This window comes from Pseudopipra pipra, chromosome 5, assembly GCF_036250125.1.
Source record: "Pseudopipra pipra isolate bDixPip1 chromosome 5, bDixPip1.hap1, whole genome shotgun sequence".
NCBI classification, from domain to species: Eukaryota; Metazoa; Chordata; class Aves; order Passeriformes; family Pipridae; genus Pseudopipra; species Pseudopipra pipra.
Window position 1 is genome coordinate 46,811,144 of NC_087553.1, and position 14,053 is coordinate 46,825,196.

General features: G+C 38.0%; 1 protein-coding gene and 1 non-coding gene across 2 annotated transcripts in view; both read right to left on the reverse strand.

Annotated features, from left to right (window-relative positions):
* CNTN1 (contactin 1) overlaps positions 1-14,053 on the reverse strand; it is a 228,760-nt gene that overhangs the window by 97,387 nt on the left and 117,320 nt on the right. The window lies entirely within an intron of this gene.
* TRNAK-CUU (transfer RNA lysine (anticodon CUU)) lies at positions 8,029-8,100 on the reverse strand. Its single transcript has one exon. It is a non-coding gene; the product is annotated as a tRNA-Lys (tRNA).

A 14,053-nucleotide genomic window follows, 5' to 3' on the forward strand; every position in this document is an offset into this window, starting at 1 on the left:
CAACCCTTTATTTCCTAGCTTTCTGCAACATGTTCATCTTTAACAGCCTGTGCTGAACTATGAATCATTTACAAGTAAAGATGATTTTCATCACAAAAGTAGTTGTTCAAACATTAATTTTGGAGATATAAATTATTTAATGTTGTCTACTGCTAGCATATAAGACATTCTATAACACCTCTGCTGTTGAACTGCCTGTAAAAGTTTATACATAAGAAGGAAAAAGCATATATACAATAAAACAGACACATGAAAAATATTTGTGATTTGTTTTTTTAATCCCAATCTTGCTTGTAAAAATTCCATTGTTGTATTTGACTATGAAAGCGTTAAAAACATTATATCTTTACTCACACTAACATGCAGAAATATTCTTTTTTTTACAATTTTAAAAAAAGTAAGGGAAAACAATAATGGTGAGAAAAGTCTATCCTCTTTTAGTTGATTTTCTGCCAATGCTTAATTGTCATTATTCTGACACTGACAGAAGTTGGTCCACTATCTACCAACTAATCTTATGGTTTCTATATTTGAAGGAATTAGAACAACACTTTTACTTGATAAACAAATTATTTTCAAACCCTTTCAAACATCTGTAGTACCTATTTCAAGAAAAAATATGTATCCATACTGACATACATTCAGGTGCAGACAATTCATTTAGTGGTTCTGCCTCTTCTTGTTTCCAAAGATAAAGTGTTCTAGGTGGCTTAGACTGAGTGAAAATCTTCATACATCTCTATGCTGTATCTTGCTTTAAAATATCATGTCACTTTAAAAATTCTCCTGCAGTCCCTACCTTTCCAGGAATAACTAAAAAATTCAGCAGCCACAGTTTGGTATCTCAAGAGGTTTTGTATTATCATCCTATGTACCCCCATCAACATCATGTCCCTTCTTAGACACAAAATCAGACTCATTAAGCCTGAATACCTGGCCAACTGCTTTACTAGGAAAGTAACCACATTAACATGAACCTTTATTTAGTGGTTAGGTAATAAAAAGAAGAAACCTATTTCTGTATAGATAACTGGTACACGGCCATTTAGTTCCCTCTATAGCCTCTAATTTTCCCTTGTCATTCACTATGCAATGAAGGATTTCCCACACATGCTTCCTTTTAAATGTCGCAGAAGAGCAACTGCTTATTTTATAAAAGCACAATAAAAAGGTCTCTCTCTACAATTTAAAATAAAATGCCATCATGGGTTAAATCTGAACTTTATCCACTTCATGAGCTGTACAAGTCATGTAACCCCCCAAAGACAAAGTGCTTTAGGACATATATAACTTTCTTCAGTGCAAGGAAAGACTCACGCAATCCCACAAATTGTCTCTCAAGACTAAGCTGTAGCTTTTGCAGGGATAAATTCAGTTCCGGAGGATCATCTGTGTTACAAATGCCAAAACAAACCCTAAATAAATAAGACAATGGAGGCACTACTGATGGAAGCTAGATCCTACAGTCTGTTTTTTTCTACTCTCTGGCAATGAGAGAGAAGAAATATTTCCATAGCCTACCAGCTCCAGCATGAAGCAACCAGACTTAACCCTGTCATAGCTGCCAAGCCCTGACTGGCCTGTGCCCTCCTCACATACTTAACTTCCAGGAGACCAGTTCTCACTGTTCTGCCAGGAATTGACTATGGCAGCTGGGAGCCAATGCAGGGTGTTGTCATGAAAGGGCATTTTCTACAGGAAGAAAACCCAGGAGGCTGCCCATCAAACAGGGGATAGAAAATGCCCTATACACTTGTTGTGGGGGGAAATAGTTGTGATGCCTTTTCAGCCCATTTTTTGTTGTGATAGGACATCAAACATGATGATGATGGTGGTGATGGACCTTAAGGATAAGATAATCAGGCATTCCAGTGAAGTTCACACTTTCAGCACACTGAGTTGGTCAGTGATGGCAAAAATCTGCCCATGTCCAACTACTGGGGTTTGGTGGCTCTGCAGGCCACCTTAGCAGCGTTGTTTACAAGCAGATTTTGCTTTTAAATACACTTTAAGCATGAAGGGGGAACTTATGAAATGTGCTAGACAGCACTAGGAACCAAAGGCCTGAGTGAGTTAAAAATAGGATAGGGGACACTGATGGCAATTCCACCATAATCCTGTTTTATTGTCTTCTGAAGAAGAGAAGACCATTGGCAAAGCATTGTCATCTAGTGTAGTCAACAACATCAAATATTTGCAATGGAGGTTTCCAGGATGGGATGCTTTTCCATTTACATGGTATAGACTAAGGTTTTACTGTAAATGGTATCAAATTTCACTATGTAATTAGATGAAAGCACCTCCGATATTTCAAGGCCTCGGCTTTATTCCCTTCAATTATTTATAGCTATTTACATTAGGACTTTTATTCTATTTTACCATCATTGGCACAGTTACATAAAATTGGCACCTTACAGTGATCCTTATGCATAATCATTTAGACTGAATTTGGAGACCAAGTCATGGCTAAATCGATCTGAATAAAGCTTTGTTCATTTAAGCTGGAGGATGAACAGTTCCAGGAGTGGAGCATGGAGTCCATTTCTTTGAGCACTTTAATTTTCAGTGAGTGCATTACTGTCATTCCTCAGCAGCATCCGATAATTCGTTCATGTGTTCCTGTAAATAATTTTGGTACAAACGGTAATTTCAGTAGAGTGTAACTTTTGGGCAATTACCTCTTTTATGGAGAAGAATTTGAATTCTCTCTGTTTGAGAGAAAGGAAACGGAAGATTAGCAAAAGGTATTTCAATAATTAACTAACATAAAATAGAAATTTCCTTAAGGGTCTGTGTAGGAAAAAAGGTAACATATACTATACGAACAAACTTTCCTGTACAGAACATGAACTAAGTGCCACAAGCTCTCTATTAAACACTTTTTTTTCTATGCCCAGAAACAAAGCATCTTTCTTCCTCTACTCTCCTATTTATAGACAATAGCATTATCCTGGGAACAGTCAGACATAACCTATTTATTGCTAATAAAAGTTAACCTAGCTTGTCTTTGCACTGCAGAGGAGCTGCCTTCATGTAAGGTTCTAAGGTTTATGAATTTTGTTGAAATGACCAAAAGAACACAGAACCAGAAATTCTTACAATGAATATGTAGAAGATTTTTTGTGGTTGGTGTGGTGCATGGCTGTCTTCTCACAGCTAGATATTAAAGTAATAATGCTTGTGATACACTAACCTGTTCAAATTTGGAGTATGCTTCAAGCAGATGAAAAGTTGGTAAGATTTCCTAACAAAACTTGCTTTGGTTTTTTTTTTCTTAATTTCATACATACATATGTTTCATATCTAATTAAATATAGTATTTCATGAAATTGAGATAGAAATACAAACTAAGTGACATTAAATCAAAGGAATATTTGTTCTCTGGTTTGTAGTGCAGTTGTACACATAATATAATTAGGCAATAAACATAAATTAGCACATTTGAAGACAAATACAGTTTAAAAACACTTGGGGCTTTTTCCACAGGTGATGTTAGGATTAATGCTGGGATATTCTTTTCTGCCTTGTAGGAACTGGGAATATGAGTGGGCTTGAGTGTTGTTACAAGCGACGTTTCATCAATAAAGCTGTTTATCTTATATTTTCCTTTGATTCTTTTTCTTTGTCAACAGACCTTTCCGCTAAAGTGTTACTGTAAATGCTATTTATTCTAACAGCACTGACAGAGATAACAACACTAAGAGTTTGATAAATAATTTAGAAACCTATCTACATTGCTACAGGGTCCTAAGTTGTGGAGTTTAGACATAAAGTTCAGGAAGTGTTTGTTCTGCTTCATTAGAAAATAAATAAAACACTGGTTATCACTATAATTGTGCTATAAACAATCAGCACAATCCCCAAGATTTGCTATAGAAGCTGTGATACCCTATAGTTTATTGTAGCCATGCTCTACAGACTCAGTGGAAAAATATCTATTCAAGAAAAGCATTCATGGTTTGAAAACGTAATTAAAAACAGATCATGATTTCAAATATGGTTCTTTTTGCCTAACAAAACTAATCAACTTAATACTTGGTAAATCACATTTTAATGGGTGATTTTTTTAAATACATATCTTTTATGGTTGCATAATCTAGTATAAGCAAAGGCTAATACTCTGAAGCACATCCTGAAGCTCTGTTATTAAAAACTTAAGAGCAGAGTCACTCAAGACACCATCTATAATTGAAGGACAGAAATCTGCTGATTTGAAGCACAGGTTGGCCTACCTAAGATCTAAACTTCTTAGTGGGTGCCTGATTGTCTTCTTTCACTTGCCCCTCCCCTAAGACAGGCAAAGACTATCCATCTAGCTCATGTAAATCACTTAGACATATAAAGTTAGATGTGATGAGCCTGGTACCTAGCTCTTAACATTTGCAATATTAAAAATGACAGGATATGTATCTTCTATTCCTTTTAGGAGCAAACCTGCAAAGAGTAAGACAAAGTGCTTATAAAAAGCATAGTTCTGAAACCATTTCTGAATTAGTGACAGGGCCTAGTTTTCAGTTTCATCTTCTCTGATGTGCAGCACATCTCTACACAGTCTCGGTTATGGTCCCCTTCAGAAAAAAAGATGGAATTAAACAAAACAATGATGCTGAAAAATAGAAATAAATACATGATTTCTCACTTTATATAACTGGCCCCTTCATGAATATTTTAGAAAGATTGTGTCTTGGGGCAAAATACAAATAAAACACCATTATTGCTGTCTGAGATGCTACTTGCAGGTTTTTTAATATGAAAAGGCTTACTAAAATCCAATATTCTCAGTTCTGCTGAAAGTAGAAAGACTCAACAACACTAAATTACCGAGAGAAGAATCTAGAATTTAACTGCTCTCATTTACATCTCCAACAGGAAAGAGCAACCTCACAAACTGCTAAAATTATTTTTCAGAATGCATGCAGTTAAAAACTAGTCACTCCTTCTAATTGATATAATACATCTAGAGGGCAGCTGAATGCCAGACAGGTGTTACTGCCATGAAATTATCATCTAGTAAGTGTGACAATTAACATCCTAAATGCATTTCTCTTGTGCTAATGCTGAGTATCAAGAGACCAAATTGAGCACAACCTGTTAAAACCTGGAAAGAAATTTAATATAGGAATAACAGTTTGTAACCAGCTGAGATTTATGATTTCTATTACATATAGTAGAAGGATAAGTGGTTTCAGCTTCTGTTGTCAATACAACAAATAAACATGAATTCATCCCTAATAGGCACAGCAGGAAATTAACTACACAATCCTAATGATCCTTGAGTCTTTTGCTAACATATACACTTCATAATCTCGAGCAGATTTCAGAATACTATGTCAATTAGGATATCATGCAGAGCAACAAAAAAAGGCAACACCAGCTGGAGGCAGTCATTGAACCTCACTGTCAATGCTGTAATAAAAGAAACCCTGCTCTAGCAAAATGAAAACAAAAAAGATAAGCTGAATTGGGTCAGTAAGTAAAATAGTCTCAAGTTGCCAGCTTCAAAAGGCGGAGTATTAAAGATCCTTGGGTAACTTCAAGGTCGACAGATTGGGGGCTGTCTAACCGGATGTCACCACTGGATGTCACTGGTGTTTCCAAGACAAGCCACTGCATGCCCATTTATCAGGCTGAACAGCTTGGAAACAGTAGTACTAGGATTTAGAAATACTCTCAAACTAACACTTTTCTTTGTTTTCCACTTTTATCATCTCTTCAATTTACTCCAGCAGTTGAATTTGCTCAGTAAGCCTCAATAACACTTAAAGAAGAGACGGAAGAAAATACAATTTTACAGCTAGCAACCATACCACTGCAATTGTCTTAATCCTAAAATCATGTTTTGTTTTGCTTTAGAGAAGGTATAGCAGACATCCTGGAATATCGTCTGTTGTAATTACTCTTGTGTCTGCTCAACACAGACTTGAAAATGTCCTTATTGTATGCTAACACCATCATGTATTACCACACCATGAATTTTACTGGCCAGATAAAATAGGATACACACTACAAATTTAAGTAGCAAGTTTTTGCAACAGATGTGTCCCAACAACTAAAGCTGGAAACCATCAAACTTCATCCATCTACTGCTATCTTGCTTTGGAATTCAGTCATGATCAGCCTTCCTTTCACCTACATAGGATACACCTATATTGAAAATGGTATCTTTATGTTCTTCTGATTATTTACTGTAGTCCATGAGTAAATCTAGAAAGAAGGGAAAAAACAGTCTAGTCAAATAGGCACTGTATCGAAGATCCTCCTCTGCTGACTCTGGCTCTGTGAAGAAAGCAATCCCAGAAACTCACAAAGCAATGGATACTAGAGACCTGCATGCAGTCTCTACCTACAGATCACAGGGCGCTTCCCTGGAAAATACTGTTTCCTCCAAGAATTTCTTTTTGTAGATTAATAAGCAGAAAATAAAGGAAACAAAGTGTAGGTTTAATGTTTTGGTTTTGACAACAGAACAAGGCTACCAGAGGAAGCCCTCAGATATTTTGCTGTTCAGCAGATCCATAAAGGTGAGTAACAGGGGCAGAACACTGATGATGAAGACTGCTAAAGATATAACACTTTTCAAGGAAGTAAGATCTAAGCTATCTGTGAATAATTACAGGAGATCCTGACACCTAGTAACTGAAGACAAAATGGTAAAATAGCAGATGAAATTCAGTTCTGATAATAGAAAGTGATGAACACTGGGAAAAATAACTGTACATACAGAAAAGCAAAGCCTAAATCAGTCATTACCACTCAACCCCCACATTTATAGCATGAATAAGGTCATTAAAAATATCAAATAAGTTTTCAGCAGCAGTCAAAAAGGGAACTAGGTTTGGGATTACTACTCCTGTTATATCTGTGATGAGTTCTAGATAAAGGCAGTGGGTTTGTAACAAGTGGTATCTAGTATGGGTGGAAAAAAACCTAAAAAGCATTCAGACTTTCTCAATCTTCTTCAGCTCTTAGCAGTAACAGCAGCCTTCAAAGCTTACTACAAGCTGAGAACAATAATTTTGAGTTCAACTTAACTATGTCTGCTCCATGTAGAGCAGAAAGAGGGTGTTAAGCATGCTAACTCTAATGGGCAGCTTTAAATGAGCTCTACAAATGCCCTGTAAGAACTTGTTTTGATGGAGAAAGAAGCCTCACATTGTCACACATCCACAGATGTCACATACAGCCTTCCAAGGGAAGCTATACAGAAAAATCATTTAAGAATAATAATCCACATGGAAAAATGATCCTACCTTGTATTTTTCTCCAGGACATCTGTTCCTACTACTCCAGCAATGCCTCAGCTTTGTTAAGCTCCTCATCAGGAGCAGACTCTCCTCACATGAACACACGCTGCCCCTGGAACCAGCTCAAGCCAGGATAGCAAACGCAAGACTTGGTGACCATCTGCACAACTACCCAAACTCCTGTATCTGCATGGCCACTGATACATTTGATGCAATGTACCAAATGCCTTTATCACAGGCACCTGTTGGCTAACACTGAACAACCATTTTGCACTAGAACAAACTCCACTCTTGATAAAAGATAGAAACATCCCATCACCAGTGGGAAAACACATCTTATAAAACAACAGTTGCTTCTTTGATGCCTCAGTGTTGATGCTCTGAGGAGGTCTACACAACACCTTTTAAAGATAAGGCTCAGAAGAAAAGCTCATGTCCTAAATATCTTAAACTCAATAAGATTATTATTTTTTTGGTCTATATTAAACTTCCAGATACCTTCTAGCAAGTGCCGCCACTTTCTTGAGGCAATAAATTGCTTCTCTTTCTTGTATGGCCAGTCTTCACGAACGAAGATTACCCTTCGAGCCTGCACAGTGGATTTTTTAGGTGAGACACAGTGTGCGCTCAACTGAGCCCACCCTTTAATCCTAAGGTTCAACTGCCGGGGCCGAGTGAGCTTGGACGGTGGCAGCGAGGTCCTCGGGACGTAGGTTTGTTTAGAGTGACCTTCTCTTAGATGGATGGCCTTACAGGGCTGACGAGCTCCATCTGCCCGGAGGGGTTCCCTGACCGGGAATCGAACCCGGGCCACGGCGGTAAGAGTGCTGCATCCTAACCACTAGACCACCAGGGGTCTTCTCTTTCTTGTAACAACTAGGGATCTCATCCCTTTTCTGTAAGAACTTCCACCTTGCACCACAGCTTAAAAAAAATTTTGTTCTCACAGCTAATCTAACTGAGTTAAACACTGAAGCTGAACTCAAAACAATGGCTCTCAGCTTGCATTTAGCCTCTAAAACTGATGTTTCTAATTCAGTAAAACAGAAAAAAATATTATGTTACTCTGTAAGTCTGTGCTGTGCCCACTCTTTTTATCCAGCTGCCACTGTGGTCACTCATACACAAAAGTAAAAAAGGAGAATTTGAGAAATTATAGAGATGGTGAAGAAAGAAGTCTAGGAGAATGAGCATCTTACAGACAAGAACTGCATAAACCAATACCGCTTGTTTCATAAAAGTACTGCCTGATAATGTTAGGAGGTCTGTAAGCTTGTGAATGAAATAGAGAAAATGAAGACAGTGATTATTCACCATACCTTGCAATATAACCAGGGATATCAGTGATATCGGGAAAAGCAGTGGTATCAGTGATATCACTGATATCAGTGGTATCAGTGATATTGGGAAAAGTACTACAACTTTTTTTTAATAAGTTAAGTTTTGCTAAAATTTAACCTTGACATACTTCAATGAACACAGACTCACAGAATGGCTGGGGTTGGGAAAACTGGAGAGATCATCTGGTTCCAACCTTTTGTCATGGGCAGGGAATCCTTCACTAGATCAGATTGTTCAAGGCCCCATCCAGCCTAGCCTTGAACGCTTCCAGGGATGGGGCATCTACAGCTTCTCTGGGCAACCTGTAACAGTGCCTCACTACCCTCTGAGTAGAATTTCTCCCTATTATTTAAACTAAATCTCTCCCCTCCAAGTTTAAAACTTATAGGACTTAATTTGTCCTATATGCCCATGTCAAAATTGTTCTTCCTCTTTTAGGCACTGGAGGGCTGCTCTATGGTCCCCCTGGAGTCTTCTCTTGTCCGGGCTGAACAACTCTCTCAGCCTACTCTCTCAGCCTGCCTTTAATGCATAGGGAGGATCCATGCTGTTAGGCACCCTGTTTCTGGCCCTCTTGACCTAACTTCCCTTAAATCAGAGGAGCTAAACCAGGATGTGCATTCTTGCTGATCTGCAACCTGGAAAAGATATTTTAAGGAGCGTTATATATACTACTGCTTTGCTATTCCCAGAAATTGGAAAGAATGTGCATGAATAATAACATGCAGGCATCCTCTCCCTACATCTAGCTCACACTCTTTTTGGGTGTCCATCTTTCAGACGGACAACAGGCTACAACCTAAAGCAAACTCAGCATGCATAGATAGAGAGGTATTATTGAGATTACAGAGACATTAGCTTCTGCTTCCTCCTTTAGAAATCGGTCACTTCAATTTCTGTAAGCTTCACATTCTTTTGGTTTATCCATTTTCTGACCCCTCCACCCCATAAAGGAAACAGTGATCTTTCATTGCAGTCACAGCAAGGCCACTTGCTGAGATTGAAAGGGGAAAATGGCTGACATTACTGGATGTAAGCACAAGCACTCATTCTCCTCACTTGAGAAACTGAGCTGTTGCTATCAATTACATGTATTTAGCTTTTCCTTGGCAAGCATAAATGCTTGCATACTGTAATTACAGCTGCTCTGATGTCCTCAGAAGGAAGAAGGGGAAGTAAAATAAATGATAATAATTTGGGTTTACTCCTTTTCACTTAAGATTTATGCTTTTAAATGCAAATCTGTTAAAATTAATAATTTAAAAGTTATTTTCACTTTTTAAAAACAGTTTTCTCTACTATTTTGTAAACTTAGGCCACATAATACTGTAGCTTCGTAAAAACTCAAAATCTACTGCATTGCTTGTGGGCTCAGAATAAATAACTCACAGTTAAGTATACTAATTGATTTGATAGACCATATTTCATATATATGTATATGTCTAAGAAATTTACTATAATAATTAATAAAAATGCATTAAAATGTATTATTTTCCACCATAATAAGTTTAGTAGTCAAGGCACAGCTGATGGTTAGCAAGAGATGCTTCTCCATAATATTTCTTTGCACACAGACCAAAAACTGCAGCATTTTAAAATTACTTATGTATGCTATATTCTTTTGCAGTCATTGATGTTACGTTTAGTAACAGTAAATTAATTATTAGGAATTAAACACAGTATGTAACCATATCCTTTTTTGTTGACAAAATAGTAAAGAAATTAAGGTATTTATGTATATTATGAGAAAAAGCAATAATTATTGTTTTAAAAATTAAATCTTCAGTGGAATGGTAACTCAAAACTGCATATATATTCTTGTCATTTTTAAACTGTAATATACCAGGGAAGATTAATTGGGTTTGTTAGCAGGAAACCATGCAGCCCAGCTCTGCTGGAGGTGAGGGAGCCAGCAAGAAAATCAACTCATTGCTCATTAGCTTAGCACAACCCAGCTCTGCGACCTCTGCTCAGGTTTATTCGTGAAAAGTGTTAGAAAAGTGTGAAATACTATGTGACCTACAGTTATGTGAGACAAGAGAAGGAAAAGTGCAGACAGCAATGTAATTGTTGGGAAGGTAAAAGACAGCAGCAGAGCAGTTCAATAGGAAAAGTAATGGTTTAGAACCATTAGGTTTTGAAGGTTTAAAACTCCAAGATTTAAAACCCAAGAGTAAAAAATGGGACTTGGGAGATGGCAACTCAGCAACACTGAAGGTAATACAAGGCACATCGGAGACTCATTGTTTCCCCACATGGCTGATGCCTGCTGGCACATCTTCCAACATGGAACATCTTTTTGGGAGTGGTCCATGGTAGCTTTTTAATCTTATCTATTGTATATATTAACTATTAAACTATGTATTGTATTTCCAAGCTTCATAGATCCTGCTTGCAGAGTCTCTTGAGGAACAGATTTCTGTAATGTGTCCCAGAGAGAGTCTTCATTTAAAATAAAGATGCATGTGAAGCACAAGTTTCACTTCAGCTTCATCGGAAGAAATTCAGTTTGTGTGCTGCCTGCAGCTTTACAGGGAAAGTGGAAAATTTGGCAACTGGTATCAAAACTCACTGCATGGTAGCAATGTGTGTACTGTGGATCTCACTGCTGATCATGTAAGGATGTCAATTTTTTTTAATTAATTCCAAAGCAATTACAGAATCAAGCAATACAGAAATTTCTAAAACACAATTAAGCCCAAATATGGCAGCTGTGACTTGGGAATTCCCAAGTAAGAAATTTCTGGGGACAAATAGAATATTGTAGGAGTATATTATGCAAACTTTTCCCTCTTTTGATATTCTTTCTTCACTTTCTGTTATCTTAAAGTTCTCGAGAAAAAATAATAGGCCAGATAGATAGTGTTTTTTAAAATTTTACATAATTCCTCTTTCCACACAGAGTTTTGCTAATGTGTATTCTCACTGTGCATAAACCAGTAAATCTTATATGCATGTCCCTTTGCAGCTGAAAGAAATAAGCAGTGATTTCTTGTTATCATCTGCTTTCAATCTTCCTATTACAAAATACAAGCCTTTTTGGAGATGGCTTCCTTGACATTACTTTGCTTGTCATGTTAAACTGCTGCCTTAGCCAGATGAATGACTTGGCTGAAATACTGCATAAAAGTAAGATGCTCCTATATATATGCTATAAAACCTGTTTATACCCAGTAAAACACTCAAATGTCAGTGTCAGGAAAAGCCAGGACAAGCAGGCCTCTTGGTTTAGCCACAATCACACTGGAATACGTCTCCTCCCTTCCAACTCAAAAGACTGTCTTACAGAGACAATTTCCTTTCAAGACAAAATATTTTTGTACTCTCCCCTGGTCACTCTGTGCTAAAATGACAAGAACAACTGAACTCAATGCACACTTGTGTATTCACCATAGCCTTAAACTTCTAGCATCATGACTAAATGTCAGCTGTGCGGAACACTGTCAGCTCTCAAGAGCTCAGTCCTGTGATTACACGAGCTCCCTGGCAAAGGAAGAATCAAGCTGGGAACAACAGGGTCACAGCTTCACCAGGGAACTCCAAGCATTAACACAGGAATAAGGATGGCTACATATAGAATCTCAGATAGGGCTACGTACTGTAAAGCAATTCTAATTACTCTTTGGATGGATGAGGTTTGTATGGTGGTGGACAAAATGATGAAGGACAGGCCCTTGGTACACATTTACAACCAAATTAGCCCTCTATGGATAACAATTTTCTAAGACACGTATTTTATTTTTTGGAGAAGAGGGCAAAAAAAGGACACTGTTCACTCAGGTAATTTCAAGACCCGTAAGCCAATCAAACTAACTGTTTTACCAGGACACTGAAAGTCACTTCCTCTGCTAAAAGCCCACACCAACCCAACATATATCGTTCCACCTGTAGTCAGTCATTTTATCACTCAGAATTCCATAAGGAGAAAAAAAAGTCTTTTCAGTCTCCTGATTATCACATAATGACAAATGTTATTTCAACTTTGAAAAAAGATCAGTCGCAAAAATATTTGTGTTAAGAAGGAATCATCTAAGAAGATAACTAAAATAAGGAAACATTGATGATCTTTACTGATGATCTGGATGAGGGGATTGAGTCTACCATTAGCAAATCCATAGATGACACCGTGTTGATCTGCTGGAGGGCAGGACGGCTCGGCAGAGGGACCTGGACAGGATAAATGGGCTGAGACCAACAGCGTAAGGTTCAAGAAGACCAAGTGCTGGGTCCTACACTTAAGTCACAACAAGCCCATGCAGTGCTACAGACTTGGAGAATGGTGGCTGGGAAGTGGTCCAGTGGAAAAAGGGCCTGGGGGTGCTGATCAACCACCGGCTGACCATGAGCCAGCAGTACCAAGAGGGCCAATGGCATCCCGGCTTATGTTAGAAATAGTGTGGTCAGCAGGACCAGGGAAGTGATTCTCCCTCTGTACTCAGCACTCGTGAGGCCATACCTCAACTCCTGTGTCCAGTTATGAGCCTCTCATTTCGGGAAGGGAGTGCTGAAAGGAGGTTGTAGCAAGGTGGTGGTTGGTCTCTTCTCCCAGGCAACTAGCAATAGGACAATAGGACAAGGTCTTAAGCTGTGCCAGGAGAGGTTTAGGTTGGACATCAGGAAGAATTTCTTCACAGAAAGGGTGACTAGATATTTGAATAGGCTGCCCAGAGAGGGGGTGGAGTCACTGTCCCTGGAGGTGTTTAAGGAAAGACTGCACTAGGCACTTCAATGCCATGGTCTAGTTGACATAGTGGTGTTAGGTCATAGGTTGGACTTGATCTCAGAGGTCTTTTCCAACCTAATTAATTCTGTGATTCTGGAACTGGGGGCTAGCAAAATGGGAATGCCTGCATTGCCCTAACAGGAGAGCTCTTATGTGATCCAGTGTCAGGTATAACTTGTATCTCATGTTTTTGTAAACCTGAGTTATTAAAAGCAGGTTAAAAATTCAAATATTATCTTTTAAATAAAAATTACTTGCATTTAAACATGTCACGCATCTACATATCCATTTAGAGTTGAAGAGAATTAGCTTGACAGCATTTTTGAAAGCTTAAGCACATTTATTTAACTTAGGGAGTTCAGTGGCTAACTTTAGAGGCTCAGAAAAGTTTCTTTCTTCTTTAAATTTCAAATTATACAAATGCAATCTCAGGGACACTGCTCCAACCCCTAAAGGTCTAAAGGTGACACAGCAAATACACTGATATTTATCTTAGAGACATCCATTATTGGAAGGCTTCCTTTTGATATTTAACACTTCCAATAGATATCCATTTTCTAATTTTACTGGGCTCATACTTCACTGTGTGGTTTTGGCAATGCTGTTAGATTTGTAACAAAAAATGAAACTTTAATTTTAAAACAGAGTCATAGTATCATAGAATATCCTGAGTTGGAAAGGACCGACAAAGATCACCAAATTCAGCTCCTGGTCCTGCACAGGACAAGCCCAAGAGTCCCACCAT